An 11,858-nucleotide genomic window follows, 5' to 3' on the forward strand; every position below is an offset into this window, starting at 1 on the left:
GCACTTGAGACATGGTGTAGTAGTCAATTGGGCTCTGTAGCGTTATTGAGGCTTTTTCAATCACTGTGGCAGCCACAATAAGATCTAAGTGTACAGCTGTGCAGCTTTAATAATACTGCAGTAATAGAGACTAATGTAACTGAATGGGAATGATCTGCGTATAGAGTGACTACTTTTTAATGATTTCATGTTCTCTTACATATTACATATGAAATATAGAATTGCATATTAAGTAATGTACAACTTTTGGGGAAATATGGTGGTTTTTGCCTCTTTACATGTAAGTGATTGCTTAAATGTATATCATAAGTTCATATATTGTGCTAAATACATACAGTATATGAAATTACATATGACTTATGTATTTACATATGAATGTTTCTTTCCAGCACTGTTTTTGGGGTTACTAACTGACTAAGTCTTTCAAGCCTGCATGCACAGATCGAATCCCATCAGCCCATTGTTGATGAAACCAGCAGTGAGTTTAGAAATGACACGATAAATAGGAGCAAGCCAAAAGTTTCCGTAGCCACGGTGTCATGCAGAGTACAGCTGATATAGCTTTGAGAGGCTGATATGCTCACTATCCAGCCCTGTGCAGTTACCATGGGCCTAATTATCATCAACATGTGGGATGGGAGGTTCCTTCCTCACTGGCACCCTCAGCCAGCTGTCATATTTTGATAAGGTGCCTGGTAATTGGTGTTTCCAGTTTTGTTATAGACATAAGGCATCAACTTTCTGTAGCAATGTTTTGTCTGATAGATAGATAGATAGATAGATAGATAGATAGATAGATAGATAGATAGATAGATAGATAGATAGATAGATAGATAGATAGATAGATAGATAGATAGATAGATAGATAGATAGAAAATGGCTTGTAATAAAAATATTATTTCGAAGCAGAATAAAAGAGACATTGCTACTGAAAAGGATTAATTCAAAATTATTTTTAAAAAGATACCAATGTTGTGAAGACAAAGGGTAATATTTCTCTAAGAAATATCTATTTTAACGCCTTTTAAGCCCCCTGCTGTTCTCACTGTATAACTGACATTTATACTTTTAATGTCTTCAGAATATTTACATGGTGTGTAATTCACCCATTTACATTTACAATAGGACATTTGAGCCAAGTATCATTTTAGCTGTCATTTAATGAAATTCCTGATTGCCAATTTTCTTGTCAGACAGACAGTGTACAATGTGATGCAAAGCACTGTCAGTGTGCACACCCTTCAGGTTGCCAAGCATCGCCTGGTGCTGTTATCATGCTCTACTACACAAGAGGGCAGCAGATCTCTGCTGCACAAAAGAACCTGTGCCTGTTCTGTGTACAGTTGTTTTTGATTTCATTTCTTGATTTAAGTCCATTGTTTTCACTTTTGCCTCCATCTCCACTTGTAATTACATTGCATTTGCCTGATGTAAATCCTCTGTTTGCCTACTGTGTGAATTTAAGATTTACAATCAGAGCTTTATTTTGTTAGGAAGTTGCTTTTTTATGACAATCGTGTGTAGCCTGTCTGTCCTGTCAGAGTTGTGGTAACTGACTAAATGTTTTATGTATCTGTAACTGTCCAAGAGTCTTCTCTCAGCGAATAAAATATAGTGCCTTATTTTGTTTTTCACAAAAATTTGTAAGCCTGTGAATAGAGACTTTGGTTATTCAATGTGACGCTCATCTGTTTTTACTCTTTAATCTCCTCTTTTCTTTTCTTTTTATTTTCTTTCCAACAAACAACATGTCACGTTCATCCCAACTGACCAGCTGCTCTCCATATTGCCTTTCTTATGATCTTTGCAAACAGGCTCATCTGTGCATCAAAGGGAATGATTTATATGCTTAAATGAATGAATGAAGAGCCATATCATTCCTGTTTTCATATTTAGTCAGTTTAGAGCTCTGAGTATAGGCTCTACTGCATTACTTCAGTCTGATGCATTCAATTAGTTTTAATCACAATAACAATAATTATTATGATAACTTTATTACTATAACCACAGAGCTTGGTTCATTGGTTTACAAAAATGGCTAGTATGAAAGAGTATAACCATAACACTATTTTAAGCCTTTATTTGTCCGGGCAATTGAAATATTGGGTAGAGTGTCTGTACTTCAGACACACCCAGCAACACATTCACACAGGAGCTGCCTATTACAACCACAGATTTCCTCTGCTGGCTACCGACCAAATCCACTCCAGTGGTTGGGGCTTGAGTGCCTTCCTCCACAGCACATCAACTGAATTTATAGGGAGTGGAGTGTGTGATATTTGCAGCTCTCCAGCTTCTGGTTGTCACTGGATCCCTAAATTTCCTTTCTCTTGCTGAGATTCTAACCAACTATATTTTAATGGCAAGCTTGCTGGAGCTGGAGAGTACAATTATTGAATTAATTTGGCTTAAAATACGCCCTTTTCCTTGGTTTGCATTGTATGTATGGGTAAGGTGGACTTTTATTGCTAAATATTATGGACTGTAGTGTTTCTGGTTTAAAAAAATGGAAAAAGTTATCTTAACATATACCTCAACATGTTACTATCAGCACTCTCACTTTTTTTCAAGGTTGTGAAATAGTTAAAGAAAGAAATAAGAACAGGTTGCAGACAGACAGTGATGCTCTGGTTATCTCCTCCTTATCAGTCACCCGCTCCTATTAGGATGTTGCATGTGGTTCCAGGACATTACCCATTTCCTCCTCTGTATATCAAAGCCTTTACATCCCCCTCCCTCCCACAGACTAATTCATTCCAGATGAGCACAATGGGACATTTGATTTAGTGTGCAAAGACACATGTATACAGCTGTGTCAGCCTGCCTCACACAGCTGGCGTAGAGCTTCAGTACAACTTTTAATCATGCATTTGTTTATGTAATTAAGATTAAAAAAAACATCACCAACGACTGCATTGTATTGTCCTCAGCTGCAGTACGATCAGATATTTCAGTGTGATGTAGGTCCTGTCTTTGTTGTAGCTCACACTCCTAATAAATGTTCATGGTTTAATGTCATGCAGCTGATACAAATCATGTGCAAAATATAGATGGTCTTCCAAGTGTGTGTCAATAGACATGACAGCTCTCCTAGTGAATCTATTTCTATTGAATATATGCTTTGGACCCTGGACAAGAGGTTCCAATGAGCTGTTGCCAAGGCCTAAAGTTTGACTTTTTAGCAAATTAGTTAATGTTTTTGTTATCTGCTGTCATATGATGTTTAAAACTTGCTTGGAAAGAACAAAAATGGACCAAGTATGTCTATATGTATGCAGAGCACATGTTGTCTTCAATACCTGTTTTTGTTTTGATGCTGAAGTATTGATGATGCTCACATTTGCAGCTACTGGAGTAATCATGCTCCTGTGTTACTGTGTTAGCTCTAAGCTGGGTGAGCTTGGGGCATACATACACACATACATATATATATATATATAATATATGTGTGCATGTGTGTGTGTGCATGTGCGTGTTTGTGGTTGTGTGGGATTGTTTATTTGAAACCCACTCTATCAGATCTCCATTGTGGTTTCATGCGGGGAATATCTACGCTTTTTGTCTTTTTCTCCTTTGGCAGACTCTGTGGTGCACTACAACATAAATGCCAGTAATTTCACAGCCACAAGATAATGCATTCTTACCAACAGAGGATGGTCTCAAAGTGCTCAGACAGATGCTCAGGCAGCTAATTTGAGGATAGATGTACAATATTCCTTTGTAGTTTTGTTTTAGTGCTAGCACTCCAAAATTCTCCCTTAAAAAACAGTTCATAACAACTACAGGGAAGCTGGTATGAACTGTTTTACTAGCTTTACTTGCTAAAGGAAAAGTAATGTTGCATTTGATTAAGTAGAAAGTTGATTCATTAACTAAACACAACATTTATAAAGAATGTCAAGAAAGTTGTCTGGGTCACCTTGCCACAGTCATATTAAGAACTGTATTATTACTGAACCACATGTATTTTTGGATGCATTCAGTGTTCCCTCAGAATGTTTTTCTCCAGTTTTTATTGACAGACACAGTGATTCATGCCTACTGTCAGGGGTAAAAATATTGGCCAAGGCAGTGCAGAGACAGAGAAACCCAGTCAGTGTCTTTTCCACTGCAGCGTTTCAGAGATGGCAGAGATTATGGGAGGATAACACTGCACAACATGGCCGCCCCAAACCAGATCAAAGCAAAGACAATCAAAGCCAGAGTGAAAGCTACAGTGGTAAGCTCTTTTAAATGTCTGCCTCCCCCGCCCCAACCGAGCAAGAGTGTTACCCTCAACTCAACTGTTTCCATTCCCAATCTTTCCACTTCTGAGACCAGCATAAGCCCATTTTGCCTGAATACTGGACAGGGAGTAGGCCGGACATAAATCCTTCAAAGCAATGCAAACAGCACAGCAAATGACCTATGATAATATTAAACCTGAGCCTTCGTGCTGTAAAGCTTTTGTAATGCCAGTGCTGATAAGACATGACACTGGTCATAATCATTTATGGCACTGGGTTTAGGTTATACGATTGTCGTGACAAACGACTTGTCATGACTCATGTATGGTTTTACATGAAAGCGTCTAACCACAGGGTTTACACACTGTACCATTATAGCTGAGTCAAAATTTTGACCCACCTTCTCACGTAGGTTGGACTGTAATTCAGGCTGTAGAAATCCACTGACACTTCCTCATACACCTCAAAAGTCAAGCCTCCTTGACTTTGGAGCCTTTGACCTCTGACCTCCTCAACTTTTTTCCATATGGTTTTAGATTGATTAATGCATTTTTTCTACCTCACAGACAGCTACTGGTTTCACTTCATTTCAGAGTGGCATGAAAATCAACATCAGAGACCTGCTCGAGAAGGGTAATCCATCATAATGGACATTTATTCATCTTTATTCTTCGACAGGGTTACGCTAATGGTTGCATGATAATGCACTTTAAAAGCCTAGATTGTTTTGAAAAATGCTTTCAAGTACTGATAGGAAGCTTCAGTGATGAAGACTTGCTGGGATGTCAGCTGCATAGCAGCAACTATTTTAATGCAAAAAGCTACAAAATGTACATTTTCATGAAGTAATGTGAATTAAAGTTATTTGAAATCTGCATTCAAATTTTTTATATATTAAATGTTGAGGAAAAGGGTCTAACCTTACAAGTGAATACAGGTTATAGATGTTTTTAGCTCACTGTTCTGGCCTGCATGTAAACTATATTGTTATGTTTTACAGCCCACACAAAACCCCTTTAGATAAAACTATAAGTGGCGGTTTCCATGTCACCAGAAATGGAGCTACAGTACAGCTGGGTGCCTATTTTGCTGCACTCCAGCTTGATTTTGTGAGCCACTGCTTACTAGCATGATAAGCAGATGTAGATTCAGGGCTGCATATTTTTGGCAGTACTTCTGCCACTTGCGGGCAAAAGTCACTTAATGCAACTTTATGCTTTAACCTTTTGCTCCTACTCTTTAGCATCTTTGACCCTTTTAACACTATAGGCTTTTCTCTTTATTTACAGGCTTCTAGCAGTGTCACTAAATGTTGATTTTATATGAAATATTATTTTCAAGAAAGTTCGACTCAGAAATGCATCAATTTTTGCCGGCAAGTTGTTGTTTTAGGGTACTTTTAATGAAAAAAGCTTTTATGGAATATAAATGGTTAGTCTATGTGCAGAGGTTTTCAACCCATGCCAAATATCTGCAAGTGAATGAGGTAGAGTCTCAGCTTTCCAGGGATATACTAAAAGAACCATGTTATGGGACACTAAGTCTTAGAAATGTCAAAAAATCTTTTAGATGTTTTGATAATGTAAAACCAAAAAAGCTAATGTAAAGTTACACTTCCTTAATTCCCTTAAGGGAAATCGTTTCTGTGTTTAGAAGCAGTGGACAGCAACAGTAACCAAGAGCCAACTCCTGAGTGTAAAAAAAAAAAAGAAAAAAAAAAAGGAGTAGGTTTATTTTTACAAAATGTTTGTCTTTGAGGTTTCGATCAGCACAACCATAGTTTCATCTGTACTATACAATAGCATAGCTCAGTGTTTCATTTTTAATGCCTAGAAGTATTTTTGTAAAAGATTAACTAGCTGAAGTTTTTCAGATTGACCTGACACTAAATTGAATGGAGTAAGTTGAGAGAAGGTATAAAAGCAAATGCTCCTGTATTCTTTTGAAACTTGTTGGCAGTAGCATACAATGTGCACAATTCCTTGTAAATGGGCAATTTGCAAAAAATGCTGTAGAAATATCTACGCCCTCTGTATGTGACACTGCTGTCTTAGATGTTTGATTTTATCTCAGTAATATACTGACAGGTAGACAGAACTGCCTAACGGGGATAGATTTACATCAGGGAGCCTGGAACAAATGTTTCACCTGGACCTGCAGCAGCAAGGGAACAAACCTGTATCAATTAAGAACATCGTAATGATTACGACTGAGATCAAACACCCAACCTGGCACTGCTTGTCAGTTCTACAGACAGTCGCTTTGGAGTGCCTATAACGTCTGTGAGAGCAGGCATGTTTGCTGAGGGGGAACTCTCATTTTGATGATGTTTCATCAATCTGTTTGAAGGGTTTTTTTTTTTTTTTGGTCCCTTTTTTTTTGTCTGCAGTCTAACTTAGTTTGCAAGAGCTTTAAGTCTTTGTGCCTCATAGGTGTCCGTTTGCTGTCGTAAGAGTGCTTGAACATTTCTTCCCAATGTGTATAAAAGCTTACTGATAGCTCTTCATGTTTGCACCATAAATTTTACGGTAGTTAAATGTACAATTTAATTAGAACGAGCTTTGTTGGCCGGTTTGTGCAGATGCTACTACAGATAGGTCAAATTGAAAATGACTGTATAGATGATTGTAGTTTTATCAGATTATTACTGGGGAGGTTTTGACTCAAGGTTAACTCTACTGTATATTTATTCTCAATAGTGGTGTCCTGACAGCCAGGTGCTGCTTGTTTTTATCTATACCCATGGACTTGTATTATTTGTACTATTAATCTTATCAATCATATATTATTTAGTTGTGTTAGTATTTTTTTCTTATCTGTCTTTCTCTTTTTTGAGTATTATTTATATGAATTTCTGGCATCAGCACAGCAGACTGTGGTTGGCTGTTTTAAAATGACTAAATATTTAGCCACTCTAAACATATAGGTCATGCATTGCATCTACTTTAATAGCTCTAAATTTTGCCTTGGACATGAGACACTTTTGGTCACAGGTACCAGTGTTCAGCAGGGAATGGATTGTTAAATTGCTCAAAATCAGAGATGAGAATTCTACACATACTGCTCAAGACAGTGCTGATTCCAGGAGTACTTTCTGATATTTCAGTATTCAGCTTGGCTCCAACCTTCTCTTTACAAATCAAGAATGTGGGAGTGGTGTTCTCAGCTCATCACAGTTTTTTAACTCTCCTGATAGCTATGCTTCCTATGTTCAACATCTTTTTGTGTGCTTATGTCTGTCTGGTACCACTGTAATTAAGACCAAGAATTATCAGACCAGAATCTGATGAAAGGCTCATAAAGCATTGCTGAATTCAGCCGTATGCCAGGGGCCAGCTCAGTTACAGACTTAATTCCTATTCCCTTTGTTCCTCTCCAGTCTCACAAAGGGCTTGAGGCAGCTGAGGGACTGGTCTAGTGACAATATAACAGGTATTAAATAGACCATTTCCAGTGTCACCATGTGGTAACTGAAGGCTTCAAAGAGCCAACAATTTGCTATGAAATTAAACCAGGGATCAGTCTGGCCCATATGATACTGTATATCTTGAGCACTCGAATGTGAAATGTTATGATGCAGACATTTAGCATGCCCATAACAGAGATCTCTAAACAACATTATTCTCTTGAAGATATTAGTCCACCATGGCAATCATGTGAGTTATGTTTACTTATACAGTACAAGTATATAAATCATGATTTCCAGAGCATGTGGCATGGACTGGAGTGTACTGCTTCATTTGCTTTGCTTTCCTTTTTTTTGGCTCAAACCCTCAAATAGACTGTTTCAAGTGTATTTCTGTAAACATGGCAGAAATTATGCTACCTAGCCTTGCAATTAAAATGATTCTGTTTGTAAAGCCTGCTTGATATTCTAGTCATTCCCAACTAAACCATCTGGTGGCGGTCTTTGCACTCTCCCACTGGAACATTGCTCTTAGTGATCCTGTTGCCCTATCACTTGCTACCTCATTAAAATGAGTGATGATAATAAATCCCACAGGTCATGTACACTGAAATCATATTGATCTGGAGACACACACATGCATATCCCCACCATTATATGCAGACATATCAGACATATGATTCCACAAGCCAAGTCCCTACAGAAGAAGTATTAACAACTTCACTATTAAAATGTTTCATTTCAAATTCTTTTTTTACAGTCCAGCACCTTTGTAGGTGCTTGGTACGTACGCACTACAGAGACAAAGTAAATGCTAGGTTTTCAGAATACAAACCAGAAAGGAATGTTTAATCAGCCAAGGTCACTGTGTGTTGCCATGCACTGCTTTGAGGGAGGTTCTGGGAGAATAGAAGGACCATCTCTCATCTGTATTCTCTTCAGATGGCTTGTGTTAGTAGGATCATGCAGATATGGGATTTTTTCTCTAAGAATTAAAACCCAGATGTCATGCTAACAGACACACATATCCTCACCACAGTAAAATATTATTTATGGCTCTGCAGTCAGCATAACTAATGCCTCACACCCAGCAATCACTCACTGTGAACAATGCAAAAATAGTCTTCAATTTGAACTATGCTGGCAATAATTCAAGTCCACCCATGTACAAGAATTTATCTGCCAACCTAACTCTGCTCACATGAGCAGTCACATTTGAATGTTAAACATTACATTATTTCACAGAAAGCTAAACAAAATAGTGCTGTTGCTTTGATTTTAATCTCAAGGTGGCCATGCTATTTCTGGACATTAGTTTGAATGTTGAAAACACTGAGTAAAGCATAAATACAGTAGGTTGGACTGTTAAATGCAGTGGAAACACACTGTTGTATGCATTTGAATGTTTCATAAACCTACAAAACATGAATTGTAAGTGTAATTCATTATTAATATGAAATATTAATATGAAATACCAAATCCTGCATTGACATTATACTGGATATGTACTGTCATTTATCAAGGCATCATCACTAGCTGGACATTGCCTTTCTCCTGTACAGAAAGATCAGATAATACATTAAATGTCATAAGTTTTTCTCACAGAGATTTTTTTTAAAAATGCATTTCTCTTTATTTAATATAGTTATGATATGATAAATTTATGTTTACGAAGCCTTGCTGTATTTGCAGATACATTTTACAATATTACATATTCATAGACTTTGTTGTGTGGCAGATGTCCTACATCCATCCTGAAGTGACAATTGATTGAGCTACATTTATGATGCTGCTGAGAGCCTTCCTTTACATAAAGAACTTTGGGGGATTGTAAGCTTTGATACCCTTCAATGAATTGTGCTGCAATAACTGTGTCTCAGCAGAAGAGATAACATCCATACATTGCAGAAGCAATGCAGCAATATGACAACTGTGTTCCAGGCAATATTTGATTATGTTAATACACCAAACAACACCAGACAGGGCATGAATATAGGCACCAAAGAGCAGTTTAATGTCTGTTGTGCATTACTTGGAGACACTCTAGGAGTTAAAGTAAGATTCTTGCAATTTCTGCTTTACAAAACAAGACTAATATACTGAGGTTTCACTCAATAATACACCAACTTCTTTTAAACCTCTGGTGGAGAAGCAAGTATCTAGATATATAGTATGTTTTTCCTATAAAGACAGAGAGCAACACAATTACTGCCATCCACAGTACAATACATAAATTAGATATTGATTAGATCGGATTAGCTACAGAATGCTGTCTTTAGATAAGCTTCATAAATACAGACAGAAAACACGATGTGTTCTTTAGCCTTCTTGCCCATATTTAATTAGTTTGTTTATTATTTACAGCTCACAGCCTAAATTAAATGTATCACTGTTTGCAGTTTTGGTCTGTCTGCCCAACAACTATTAATAATTATAACAGTTTCATTAAATGGCAGTGTAACCAAACCAAATTAATTCAACTGGAGCCACAGCTCCTCACTCTAACTTTAGCAAGAGTTTAGTCAGGTATTTTTCTCCATAATGATTTCATTTAGCTACTTAATAACTGAATAGCTGAATAACTAACCAAATATCAAACTGTTGAATCTTAGATTTACCAATTTTAAATAAACAGCTAGGAAAAGTCAATGAAAACATGTAGCTTTTTGCTTTTTGAAATAATTTCATTATGTTTTTTAAATATATCTTAGTAGTTATGCATTATTAAAAGGAAAAAAATGCATTTAGGAAATATTAAAAGTGCTTATTTTCTGCTGCTTTAGTTGTAGTTTTTGCAGTCTGAAATGCTTTTTTGCTTTCTTTTACAGAAATTACACTGTGGTAGAATATCCACATCGCATAACAGCTACAGTAAATCAAACCAAATATGAGTTTCCCCTTTGTAGAACAAGGTGTACATTGTATAAAAATAGTAATGCAAAAGATACATGTCCAATTATTTCAACGATTGTCATGGCATTTTTTTGGCAAAACATTTGGTTCTTTCGCGAACGTGTGAGTGAAGCCTTTTTGGGTCTGTGCCCGTATTAGTGCATTCTTACTCCTGTCATTATAATTACACACAACAGAAAAGCACCCTGAGGCTGTGCCAGCCACCTATACTTAGAGCGGAAGACATTAAATGGAGACATACTTGAAGTGACACAAACTTGGCAGGACTGAAATAGTTTCCAGATAGTTAATTAACCTTAGTGACTGGTACAACAGTCTTGCGTGGCTGGTCAGTCAAAGCCTGGGCTGGGATAAATACAACCAGTCATGGTGACATGCCACAGTTCATACATATCATGTGTACTGCCAGCCTTTACGCTTTGTTTAGAGCCCAGTTCACTGGCTATTTTCATCAAGTTGGTGTGTGAAAATGGTGTGTAGACGTAATGTTATGCAAACATACCAGAAGTCTCCCTGCCTATAATTAACTCAAGTAGTTTATAAAAATGGTATTTGTGTAGTCTGGTGATACAACCTATATTCTTGGCTCATTTTTGCTAATTATAAGAAGTATATGTAATCCATATTTGAAGGGTCAAGTCACCCAAATTGCCAAATTTTTTTTGTCACTTTCTTGCACAGCTGTGCATGTAGTTTCCATTTTACTTCTCATGTTTTTGTTCTATTTTATTTTTTTTAGATGTTGACAGTGATAAGTGTTAATATAGTTTATTTTTTGTAAAAGTTGCAAACCCAATAAGTAAAACTCCTCTATTAGAAGTGAAACTTCAGTATTAATGTGTGCAGAAGCAAACATAAAATGTAAACAATTCAGTTATTTCATTAATAAATGAATTTTTTTAATTTTTAGGGTATTAGCTTATGGTGTATAGTTAAGAAGAAATATAAGTCCAAGTACATCAAATCAGTATAAAATTAAAGATTTCTGTCTTCACCACAAATGTTAGAATTTTATGTTTAAGATGATCACAAGCGGGCAGCATGGTGTCTTGGTGGTTAGCGGTGTTGCCTCACAGCAAGAAGGTCCATGGTTCAAAACCCAGCAGGGGCCTTTCTGTGTGGAGTTTGCATGCTCTCCCTGTGCTTGCATGGGTTTTCTCTGGGTACTCAGGTTTCCTCCCACAGTCCAAAAACATGTATGTCAGGTTGATTGATGATTCTAAATTGCCCATAGGAGTGAGTGTGAGTGTGTGAGGTTGTTTGTTTGGCCCCGCTATGGACTGGTGACCTGTCCAGGGTGTACCCCTGCCTTT

The sequence above is a fragment of the Mastacembelus armatus genome, chromosome 17 (assembly GCF_900324485.2).
Source record: "Mastacembelus armatus chromosome 17, fMasArm1.2, whole genome shotgun sequence".
Lineage (NCBI taxonomy): Eukaryota > Metazoa > Chordata > Actinopteri > Synbranchiformes > Mastacembelidae > Mastacembelus > Mastacembelus armatus.